Source organism: Danio rerio, chromosome 24 (genome assembly GCF_052040795.2).
Source record: "Danio rerio strain M-AB ecotype USA chromosome 24, GRCz13ab, whole genome shotgun sequence".
Lineage (NCBI taxonomy): Eukaryota > Metazoa > Chordata > Actinopteri > Cypriniformes > Danionidae > Danio > Danio rerio.
In genome coordinates this window covers 35,149,032-35,161,973 of record NC_141044.1, presented here as the reverse complement: position 1 = coordinate 35,161,973, position 12,942 = coordinate 35,149,032, and the positions used below count along the sequence as shown (strand labels likewise).

The window sequence follows — 12,942 nt, the reverse complement described above, 5'->3', positions numbered from 1 at the left end:
CCCTCTTTCCTCAACCAATTCTACCAAACGGTGTGTGTTTTTTTTAAACGCCCTCCGCGAGGGAATTACAATTATTTGTCATTTTAATTCATCCGGTCAGAGACTGTAAAAAAAAAGAGGGAGACAGGAGCCTGTGTTCGACATCATGAGCACTAATGATTCATGGTTCTGTCTCCAGGCCCGAATTAATATCTGAATGTAATTATTACTTCCTCAGCCATTAACGCACAGGCCAAATGAAATCATGTGAGTGAGGATTTCATTAATGCACTGCGAATCTAAAAGGAAAATAATATCACAGGCAAAACCAGCGCTGCAAATGAGTGTCTGGATGCTTTAAATAGACAATCTGCTGAGCATTCGGATCCACAGAAGCTCATAAAAATGACAAAAATACTTATATATTTATATAATACTTAAATATTTTTCCTGGATGCTTCACTTGCATTTATACAAGCTTGAATAAATGGCAAACAGCAGATCTTAAGGTCTTTAATATAATGGAATAAGTGGAGTTAACTCATTTGAATTGGTCTTATTGAAATACATAAAGGACAACATCAACTGTATAGTTTAATAGGAGGTAAACTTCTGAGCAGGTTTTCTGCAGGTTTCATTAAGTCAAATGTAAGACTTTTTAAGACCCTTTTAAGACCATTATGACTGAAATTTTAGACTTACACAGGGCTAAACACTAAGGGCCCTATTATACACCTAGCGCAATAAAGCACAAGACCTGTTTGCCCCGTTGTATTGCTATTTTCAGACCAACGCAACCCTAATTTTCCCATTTTTCACCACGTTGTTTAAATAGCAAATCCATTTGCGCCCCATTGTGGACTCATGGGTGCTTTAGCCTAGAAAAGAGGCGTGGTAAGGCGCATTGATGGTGTGTTGCTATTTTGAGAAACTAAAATAGATCAGCTGAAAGTGTTATTATTGTTATTGTTGTTTTTATTATTATTAGTATTGTTTATTGTATTCATATTTATATTTGTTTTATAAAAAAAACAAGCTTAGATTTGACCACCTGTCAGGTTTTGGATCATACAGGGCATAGCATGTGTATTTGGTTATAACTCATTTATTCATTCATCTGTTCATTTACTAGTTTGCTGGAAATTAGAACTGAATTTAGAAATAGTTTTGAAACAAATCTTTGAGCTTAACAAACAAAATTAAATATGTAGGCTAAGGTATGTCATCAGCGGAGTGTGTACAACAATGTTTCCTTATCCACGAAAAGAGAGAAAAAGAAAATGAAAGTAAAGGCAGATTGGAGGAGGCTCATTCTTTATCCTCACGTTGAAGATTGTCTGTTCAACAGTTTTCTTGTATGGTAATTCAAATAGTTACAGAATTTCTGGCCAACCACAGACCTTTCTGTTAAGGTCCTGAGCACAACGACCATTTAGCTCATGCTGACATGCTCTCTTGGCTGCAGCTAGTCACTACATCTGCCTGCACGAGGAGTCGAGTCGGCCGACTGCTCTGGAATATTCAGCATGATAGATGTCGGATATTCATCAAGTTTTGCTAAATACTGCCAATAAAAAGTAGCTAAAGCCTGCCTGAAAAGTAACTAAATGTTGTCATCACATAGTATCTGACAAGCGTAAGCCCATCATGTCTCTTCTCTCTGAGACACTGTGTATTATATTAAATTAAAACATTACATTCAGATGCACAATAAATAGGTTACACATTACTTTGCATGATGACGTCATTGCATAATCGCAACTCAAAACTACATCTTTATGTAGTATACAAAATAATTAATGTTTTCTCAAATTGAATGTGGCGAGGGGGCGTGGCCGAGAGCCGTGGGAACGGAGTGAGGCCACCGCGTAAGTGGATACACCTGCGGTACGCACCTGCCTCAAATCCCACGGAAGGAGCTCTGGACTATAAAAGGAGGAAGGATGGCAGAAGAAGCCGAGAGAGGACCGGGCCCGGACATATTTTACTTATGCTTTAAGTTTGACGGCAGTCTCCGTGAGGAGCTGCCGTCACTGTTATTAATAAATATTTTGAAGCTGCGTCGGTTCTCCGCCTCCTTCTTCCCGGCGGAGGGAAGAAGCCGTGAACTTCATTACATTGAACATCTCAGCAAAAACATTATTTAAAATATGACCATTTAGGTTTGAATAAAAATATATTTTTCATTCAGATACTAGTTTTAAAAGTAATAAAAACACAATATAACATTCTTTTAAACAATCACAGCTTGTGTTCTTACTCTTTTAACTTGTGAAATTAACACATTTGTGAAAGTGACAATATTTATAGCACTATTAGGATGTACTGCACCATAAATTACCAACAATTATACATGTTAACAAATACCAGTTAATTAACAGTTATAAAAAAAACAACCTGAGTAGCAATATACTCTACTGAGTCAAAGTCCCTTTAGGGCAACTCACGTCTGATCCGAGCCAATCCCCCGGAAAACTGTCATTCTGTAGTGATTGCTGATTGGCTCCTGTACTAGAAGGCGTGACTTCATTCGCCATATTGACAGTTACACTTTTCCCCATTCAAAAGTATACGAGTGACATGTCTTGTGTTCTCTATAGTCTTAGTATAGTCTCTATAGTCTTAGTCTTTGACTGAGTGAAGCCTGCAGGAACTTTTTTTTTAGTCAATTTTAAAAAATTGATCAAAATAATCAATTAAGTGTTAAAAATTGCTAAATGTGTTGCTAGGTGCTTTTTGATAAAGTTGCTAGGGTAGTATGAAAAGTTGCTAAATCTTGCAACAAAATTGCTAAGTTGGCAACACTGTTTTCACCCGCGAGGTGTTGGCGATGCGTCACCGAGCCTCTTTGATGCATTGTTCAATAGTTCACACATAAAGACTGCAGAGCGCCGAGCACCCCCAGAATTTTTCCCAATCACAACCCAATCTGTCTGTGAGCTTGTTAACCTCCAAATCAGGCCCAAAATCCTGTAGTGTGACCCAGGCTTTAGAGCGCAGTGAGAGAGTACAACAAATAATTTTTTACAATCATATTTGCTGAAATAATAACATAAAAACTCAGCAATAGTGTTATCAAGACTTTTAGAGAAAGGGAAAAAAGCATGAGACTGAAAACGTAAGCCAGAAGGCAGAACACCGTCTATAGGAACAACAGTAACTGATCAGCTAAGCTTTTTTAACGAAATAAAAAAGCACAACAGATTAATGGACTCCATCCTGAGTTTACACATCTCTATCAGATAAAGCATTAGGCTTCTCCCTTTGATTTTCTCCTATGAGAAGGGGACAAGATCTGAGATGACAGGCCTAGTGAGGGGGAAGAGATGTCAGAAGGGTGCTGACGACAAGCCTAATGCTGTCAGGTAGCGCTCACTCCTTATGTGCCCTCGGGATATGCATGCCGCTCCCTGATGCTGGTAGAATTTAATCCGTGCTGATAGTTTAACGACATCTGCAGGTCTGTTTGTGCAGGAGAGATGTTGAGATGATGCTGTTATTAAGTGTGAGAAGCAGAAGGCTAAATCGGAGGGCAAAAGTGGTGTGGTAAAGAAGTGGGGTTATGTTCACTATGACATGTGGAAGATCTTGAAGAGTGCCAATAACAAAACTTAAAGATGAGCCTCAGGTGGAGCTTCAGTGTTTGGGAGTTCTGTCTGGATAACAGGTCAGAAATAGTCAGCTGGAAAGATTCACTCGCTTTCACCTTTAGTCTAACCACTGAGGTGCCACAAGGTTCAGTGCTTGGACCCCTTCAACACTGCATTGTCACAGAGACACTGAATGGAAAGACATATAAAATTTAAGTGTAATGTTCGATATACTAAAGAGACGATATTAGATTTTGACAGTATAACCTTGGATAAAAATATCACAGATTCCAGGTATCATGGTATTGTGATAACTGTTATAAAATGTTATTTTTAAAAGTCTAATTAAAAAAATAACAATATTTTCCCCACTGAACACAATATAATTCATTTTAGGTAACATTTGAACTATTTTGAAACAGTAAACATGGAGGCTAATTAATTAAAACAAGTCTCTGACTTCTGCTGTCTTCGTTAGTTTTAAAAATACAGATTTCTTTATAACTTTAAAAGGCATCATTGGATATCTTTGTTTTCTTTGAATTTAAAGTAAGCACTGCAATGTTCAGGTTTATAGCATGCTTGTATGTTGGTTAACAGGTGATTAGTTTTTCAGATGTTTGCTGAATCACGGGCTGATCAGTGACTTTTGATGTGGATATACTGTTGCCTTAAAACAAAATCAGAAAAAAAAATATAATGGAACAACGGTATAACCAGCCTAATCTCATGAGGAAACACAACTGTTTTACTTTTTTTTTCAGTTAAGTGGCTCATTTATTCATTTATTCTCTATTTCAGTGGTCACCACAGCGAAATAAACCGCAAACCATTCCAGCATATGTTTTATGCAGAGGATTCCCTTCCAGCCGCAACCCAGTACTGGGAAACACCCATAGACACATACTCACACACTACGGACAGTTTAGTTTATCCAATTGACCTATTGCGCATGTCTTTGGACTGTGGTCATGGAGGAGTGGAGAGCATGAGACTGATTCCTGTGACGCTCTGGGGACAGGCGAGTCTCGCTGACAGCCAACTTCTCCAGCGTCGAGACTGCAGCTCAGCACAAGACTTTTGACCATAGGAGAAATGGTCGTGCCCAACTGAGCCTGTTTTTTCTCAAAGTTTTTTTAATTCTTCACTTTCCCCAATTGGTGAAGTTTTTCCCTCGCCGCTGTTGCCACTGGCTTCCATGGTTCGGGATCTGTAGAGCTGCGCATCGATGGATTTGCTCTTCAGTGTTTGGACTCTCAGTAGTGATTAATGAACCACACTGAACTGAGCTAAACTGAACTGAATTTAAACAGTGAAAACTGGACTGACACTGTTTTAACTTACTATGATCTTCTATGTGAAGCTGCTTTGACACAATCTAAATTGTAAAAGCGCTATACAAATAAAGGTGAATTGAATTGAATTGTGGGGAGCACCTGGAGGAAACTCATGCGAACATGGGGAGAACAAGGAAATTCCATACAGAAATGCCAACTGGCCCAACCGGGACTTGAAACAAAGACGTTTTCGCTGTGAGGTGACTGCGCTAACCAATGAGCCACCATGCCACCTCGTTTGAGTTCAGTTGTAGGAAAAGTTGTACAAAGTTGTATGATTTTAAAAACAAGGTGTGGCATCAAACCACGTCCCTAAACCCAACCGCCATTGGGGGATAAGCAAATCATACTAAATTGTACTAATGAGATCATACGAATTCATACGAATTAGCCACTAAAACAAAAAGTTACGAATTGCTGTAAGATTGTGTTGGTAGAACAGAGAATTTTTGTCTTGTAGGTTTAAAACTTTGACTTTTTCAAACCACAGTAAACCTTGAAACTGGGTATTGTCCCATGCATCATTAGATTAATCTAAATTATACTGATAATGTTCTACTTCTCCTGGATCAAGAATAGGAAGTACGTTTAGAAAAACAATCTAAGTCAGAACATTTTATTATCCAGACTGATTTAATTAATATAATCAAGAAAGAGTTCTTGGAAATCAGTCAGAATTCTAATCAAAGGCCCTCGCAAGTATTTTATTAAATACTTCAGATTTAATTTATTATTTCTTTTAATTAAAACAAATCTGTTATTTAATGTCTTCGACTGTATTTATTGTAAATTTTGTATTTTTGTACAAAATTAAATTAAATTAAAATGTATTTTTTGTAAATGTCAGTTCATAAAGCATACAGTGCATACAGTGGTATTTTGATAGCAAATGAAAATCAACTGCATTACAATAAGCTATAGATCTACATGTATTTCTGCTTGCTTCACTGTCTGCAACTTCTTTTTAAGTTTTTCTATACAGCACCATGGCTAATGTACTTTTTCTGCACAAACTCTGCTGTTTAATTAAATAAGTTCAATGTATGTGAATTGATGGCAACATAGTGTAAACAAAAGTATATACAATCAATTAATGAGCACAGAGCTCACAACACTTGCACATTGTTAGTCTTAATGTGGACAATTGATCCGAGTAAGTTAACACTGAACAAAAAAACTGTATGTTTTTGGTAATCTTTTATCAAAGTCTTACCATTTGCCTTCGCTCTAGAATGACAGCCCTTCTCTGATGTCAGTTTTTTGTAACTCAGGCTCATTATGAAAACGTACCCCCATATAAATTTCTGGAGAACACAAATTATGTAGTCAGAACTCCGTATAGCTGCATTTCGTCTTTAAAACAAATGCTACAGATTTCTGGATTGCTTTTGAGAACACTGTCAGTTGGGTTTAGGGAAGGAGGGGGGGTGGATCAATCGGTGCTATTGAAAACACTATTGGTTGGGTTTAGGGGAAGAGGAGGGTGGGTCAGTCAATCTTTCAGTCAACAGCGGCATCTGGTGGATTACGTGAGAAGAGCAGAAATTTGAGAATCGAAAAAGCACACACAGCGGCCTCTGGTGGATTTGTGAAAACAAAAACTGCAAAAACAAAACAATAAGGTACCTCCAGAAAAGTAACTCTCACTGTCCAAAAATGTAACAATAAACAAGTAAATAACAGGTTAAGAACGTGGCAAGATCTGAAAACGTTGCAAAATTCAGGCTGAAGTGAGGACTTTTTTTTTCTGGATTGCTTTCGAAAACAATGTCGGTTGGTTTAAGGGAAGGAGGGGTGTGTCAGTCATTGCTATTGAAATTACTATTTGTTGGATTTAGGGAAAGAGGTGGGCGCTGGTCAATCTGTGCTTTTGAAAACACTATGGGTTGGGTTTTGGTAAAGAGAAGGGTGGGTCAGTCGATCAGTCGACAGCAGCCTCTGGTGGATTTACGCAAGAAGAGCAAGCACGACTGGCACTTGCAAGAGAAATTTGAGATAGGAAAAAGCGTACACAGCGTAAAAATTCGTTCGTGAAAACAAAAACTGCAAAAACAAAACAAAAAAGTACCTCCTGAAAAGTATTTCGCACTGTCCAGAAATGTATGCAGGGGTACATATCAATAATGAGCCTGGGTTGTGTTTTTATGAATATAACTACTAAATATTGCATTTGAGTTGGAAATACGTCATTTTACTGAAAAAAAGAGTCTGCATTATAACCTCTAATTCATGGAGACTTTAAAGGTTATATTGGTACAGTTAATACAAATAACTAAATAGTGAAAACGAATCGAGTATTTACCTCTGGAATCTGTCTGTTGCAGTCCATTTCTGCCATTTGTATGTAAACCGATGTCTCCATTTTTGTATGCCTGAAGTCTTCTCAACTGTCGACACAAAATATGCACAATTTAATTTCTGAAAAACAATGAGGGAACTTTATTGGTTTTAGCATTATTAAATTAAAAGTTCATCCTAAAAAATTACTCACTATGCAGGGTAAATAGTCGAACACAAAAGACGATTTCTAGAATAAATAAAATACTACGAAAATCAATGCCTACCAGTTTCCAACATTCTTCAATATATCTTCTTTTGTATTTAACAGAAAACAAGAAACTCAATCAGGATTTGAATAAGCAAAGGCAGAGTAAATAATCAGCTAAAATTTTATATCCAAGCACTCGAAAAAGCCTTTATTAACACGTTAAGGTGCAGTTAAGGTGCATCTGGAGTTTGTTCAAACACCATGGTCACATGACACAATATCTTAACATTAAAGAAATACTATGTAGAACACAAAGTCAACTCAACAGTCATTATTAATTCAGTAATGAAAAAAAAGTTCATGAAAATGATAAGTATTATACAACATATAGAAAGTTGCAGAGTAAATAATGTCATATTTAAAATTTTGGGGTGAACTATTCCTTCAATCAATAAAAAACAGCACCGCTACTGAAATCCACAATATAGCTACTATTGACGCACACAGTAAATAAGAAAACCATCTGACAGACGACAGAAAGGTGAGCATGTCACAGGGTGTATTTAAGGAGACGACCCGTTTGTCCTTGAAAACCTGCACTACTCACCGTGATTTATTGTGTGATATTGTTGTGCTTTTCAATATTGTTCAAAAGCAAGGCACTGATTACCTCCCTGAGTTCCTCTGTGGTCCCCTGTCAGCCCTTCGCTCACCACCGCTGCGGGCTAAGGCCTCTTTAATTGGTTTTGAAAGGATTGTGCACCCTTTCATCAATGATATACTTCGTAACGTTGAGGGCTAGACTGGTTAAATCCCACTAACTCTGTTCTGGGAGACATTCAAAATGCTCCCTGTGTGGAAATAACCATACAAAAAAAGAGGAACAGAGAACAAACAGATGTTACATTAATCATACAAACTTGAGCTATAATGAAATATTAAATGAGCTTGAATGCATGCTATAATACTAATTTTATATCGCTTGTTTACAGATATGGCTTAAAATACTCCTCATGGCACAGATTCTGCAGTTTTATAAAAGGCTTGTGTGGGTTCCAGTGTGACATTATTTAATACAGTGTCTCTCAGTCTACAGTAATGGTTCGGTAAATGTGAAAAATCTCTGCAATATTCTGGGATGTAATGGAGTACCTTTCTTCTTTCTGCTACTTAAACTTCTCACACCTGAGAGGGACCATTTCAGTCTTTCACTCAGGAGACTGTCCAATCGCTTTCATGAACTCTCAACACAATCACATTGCTTTTGTATTATATACAGTTGAAATCAGAATTATTAACGCCCCCCCCCCCCCTTTTTTTTTTTCTTTTTAAATTATTTCACAAATGCTGTTTAAAAGAGCAAGCAAATTTTCACAGTATTTTCTATAATATTTTGTCTTCTGGAAAAAAGTCTTATTTGTTTTATTTTAGCTAGAATAAAAGCAGTTTTGAATTTTTTAAAAGTCATTTAAGGTCAATATTATATTTAATAAAAATGTAAACAAATAATTCTAGTAACCTAACTAATACTTTAATAAATATTTTGTACACTATATGTGCTAGACAAACTGAGACTCGTCACAACATTTACGTTTTTGTTCTTCTGGTGATTTGACTTGCATTATTTTTAAATCACTTTGGTCAAAAACCTGAATAAATCTAAATGTCTTGATGTATTATCTCTCTTTTAATGTTATTTTAAACATAAGTTAATAAACAAAGCCTTTTTATTATTTACATTTATTATTTTTTATCTTTTTATTTTACTGTAGGCCTATTTCCAAATATTGTGAAGCAAAACTGACAATGAAAAAAGTGTTTATTAACTAACTTTAGCAAAGATTAATGAATTCTGTAACAAATGTATTGATCAACAATGCTAATACAGTTAAGATCAGAATTATTAAATTTCCTTTGAATTTTTTTCTTTTTTAAATATTTACCAAATTACGTTTAACACAGCAAGGAAATTTTCACAGTATGTCTGATAATATGTTTTCTTCTGGAGAAAGTCTTATATGTTTTATTTCAGAATATATTCAATAGTTTGGAATTTAAAAAAACATTTTAAGGTATTATTAGTTATTATTTTATTATTATTATTAGCTATATATTTTTTCGATAGTCTACAGAATAAACCATTGTGATGCAACAACTTACGTAATTATCCTAACCTACCTAGTTAACCTAATTAACCTAGTTAAGCCTTTAAATGTCACTTTAGGCTGTATAGAAGTGTTTTGAAAAATATCTAGTCAAATATTATTTACTTTCATCATAGCAAAGATAAAGTAAATAAATAAAGTCATTAGAATTGTTAAAACTATTACGTTTAGAAATGTGTTGATAAAATCTTCTCTCCATTAAACAGAAAGTGGGGGAAAAAATAATAATGGGGCTAATAATTCAGGGGAGCTAATAATTTTGACTTCAACTGTATATCTTTTCAAAGAATATAAAATGCAAACCTCTGTTTTGGTTATTTAAACCAGTGTATAAAAGACCTGGCTCTTTGAAATTGTATAAACTCACTCACAAAAATTAGGTTTGCTATTTGTTCAAACTACTTATTTAAAATGATCCATGCAGGGTTTTTTTCCCCAACATAATTGTTTTATGTTCGATCCACTTAAATTTGTAAAAACAAACTAACTGTTAACTTCATTTCTTCATGTTGTTTTAACACAAATCGATTGTGTGGAATCCCGTGTTTTTACAGTGCTTATATTTGCTTCAAATAACTTTTGCGAATTTAACATTTTCAGCATCTTATATATTTTTCTAAATAATTTCGTTTTGTAAACTCATGGACAAATCATTGCAGCATGACAAATTGATTGTTTTTATTTGAATGTGTATGTTTAGGAGTTTTATATTATTTTGTTGTTGACTTTTTAGAATATAGATTTCTTTATGTTAGAAATTTTCTCAGATGTTCTACTAAATGTCATACCCTAATAAGTAGACTCCTCACAAATCGTTTTTTAATTCATATCGGAAGCTATAAAATAATATATTTGTGTATATACATTAGATGAGTCAGTACTGAAGCCAAATCTGGAGCTTATCTAACAAAAATAACTTACAATATCGGTCCAATAAGTAGTACACCCAAATTTAAAGAAGAATATTAAATATTTAAAAAAGGAAATATCAAGAGATGCAAAATAAAATTTTGAAAAATTTAGTTGAAATTTTTTATGTTGTAATGGGCTATGCACATGGACTTTCATTTTTAGCCAGGCAGCCCAAGGGCTTCCGATGAGCTGTCTTTCCATTACAAAATTGTCATGTTTAAGATCTGATTTCCTTAAAAATCAGCTATCTTCACTGCCTGTTAGATATACGATATGAAGTGGGTCTCAGATCGAACAAGAACCACTGATTTAAATCATCTGCTTTAAAACTCTAGCTGTGCATAGAGCCCATTTATTTTTTGCAATATTTTGCTTGAATTTAATTGTATTATCTTTCAATTTCTAAAAATGTTTGGTGTCTAAAATATTATTTTAATAAATATATCTGTTTAATAAATCTGTTTTGTTTAAATGCACCAAAACACATTGTCTATATTCACTGAGAAATGGATAAAAAATATTCATTTTAAATGGGGTGTACTCAATTATGCTGAGGACTGTAAATATTAAAATAATTTAAATGTTTTAATCTCTTTTTATGCGGTCTACGTGAGTCTAATTTTACAAAAACTGCAATAAATACAAAGGAAAAAGCATGGTAAAAATAAAAACATTCACCTTTAAAAAACACGTTTCTTATCCGATACAGTGTAGATGTAATGTGTGCACAATTTTGAAAATAAATGTTTCACAGCTTAATAAATTAAAAAAAAAAAAACATTATTTTATGAAGATAATATGCCTGAATTCTTAAGTAAAGTGCAGCAGTTTGTAAAGTAAGCTATTATCTACTAATGTTTTATGCTTCTATCATAAAACAGTTGATAAATATTCATTATATTGCAACCGACATCTCACCTCACTCTTCAACCGTTGAAACAATTGCGCGGGAATTCGTGCACCGAAAAATAAAACTCCTCCTACTTTCCTTTTATTGGACCCTTCAATTATTTTGACCAATGTGGAAGAGCAAACTGAACATTTTAAAATAAAATATATTTTATAAAACAAATAGCAAGAAATTCAAGCTATTTGTAATCATTTTGAGGCAATACAGGTGAAAATGGTAAAAACAAAAGCTTATCATTTTCACCATGCTTCCAGTTGGTTGATTACATTACAAATTGTAATTTTTCTGTCCCACGGTGTTTCCAACATGCTAGGTTATGTATAAATATGTACATATGTAATCTTTTCACGTTTATGAAAACGCTTCAAATAGTATTTAGCATGTTTTCTATACATTAAAAACAAATCACTTAATAAAAAGCCCAAAATCTTGCCTTAAAACACTCATCAAAATGTTGCAGGCTGTAACACAAACGCTTGGCATCAGCTCCCTCTACCGGTGACATATCCCTCCTGCAGGCGGCCCAGAGATTGTCTCGCTCCGGCAGAAGGACCTGCGCTGATGAGAGTAAAAGACAACCATGATGGATGTCTTCACCCTTCCGAGCATATTGCTGCCCTTAGAGAGAACAATGTCCGTGCATAACACCACTGAGAACTGCTATATTTGTCTCCAAACATTGTGCTAAGAACAGCATATGAAATGTCACAGTCATCCGAACTGAATGAGGAGAAAAATATAGAGCAAAAGCACAAAAGTCTAGTCTTCTGGAGTGGTACAAGAGGGGAAACATTGGAAGATACTTTGATTCATGAGCCATTATAAGTTCAGTACTGTAAGTAAATGAAGGAAGACGATTAAATACTCAAATAAGACGAGGACAGTTTCCTGTATTTTCTATTGAAGGATGTGACAAATTAAAAAATTAAGAGGAGTAACTGTAACATATGATGTTTGTTTATATCACCAAGATAATATTTTTTTTAAGTAAAATTTTTAATTTTAATTAAAATAATTTTACAGTGACGTACAGGTTTTCGTATATTTTATTTAATATTTATCAATTACCAATGCATTACCCATCATTAACTAACATATTAACATTGATAATAACACATTTGTTATAGTATTCATTAATATTTTTATAGTTGATAAACAGTTTGGTCATTGTCAGTTATAGATTTGCTCCACAATCTTTGCTACAACATTAAAATAAAAAGTAGACGTGTTCTACTAAAATAACACAAATAAACACAACTCTTCAACAGGTAAATATTTGTCATCTTATTAATCAGAGTCTTGCGTTTACCAAAGACACATTTATTTAATTAAATGTACTGTAAAAAAATGTATATATGCAATATTAATGCAACAAATCTCCCCGTGTCACCATGGGTTTCCTCCAGTTTCCCCCACAGCTCAAAGACATGCGCTATAGGTGAATTGAATAAACTAAATTGGCCGTACTGTATGTGTGTGGATGAGTGTGTATGGGGGGTTTCCAAGTACTAGGTTGCAGCTGCAGGGCAGCCGCTGTATAAGAAATATGCTGGATAAGTTG

At 34.7% G+C, this 12,942-nt stretch overlaps 2 long non-coding RNA genes across 2 annotated transcripts in view; both read right to left on the bottom strand.

The window, feature by feature from the left end:
• The window catches only part of LOC147838080 (uncharacterized), a 982,747-nt gene that overhangs the window by 208,329 nt on the left and 761,476 nt on the right, over positions 1-12,942 (bottom strand). The gene's annotated exons all lie outside the window — the stretch shown is intronic.
• Positions 3,120-11,505, bottom strand: LOC141380745 (uncharacterized). Its single transcript, XR_015525229.1, has 4 exons — positions 11,390-11,505; positions 8,065-8,245; positions 7,209-7,324; positions 3,120-3,758 (listed from the first exon to the last, which is right to left on the bottom strand). It is a non-coding gene; the product is annotated as an uncharacterized LOC141380745 (long non-coding RNA).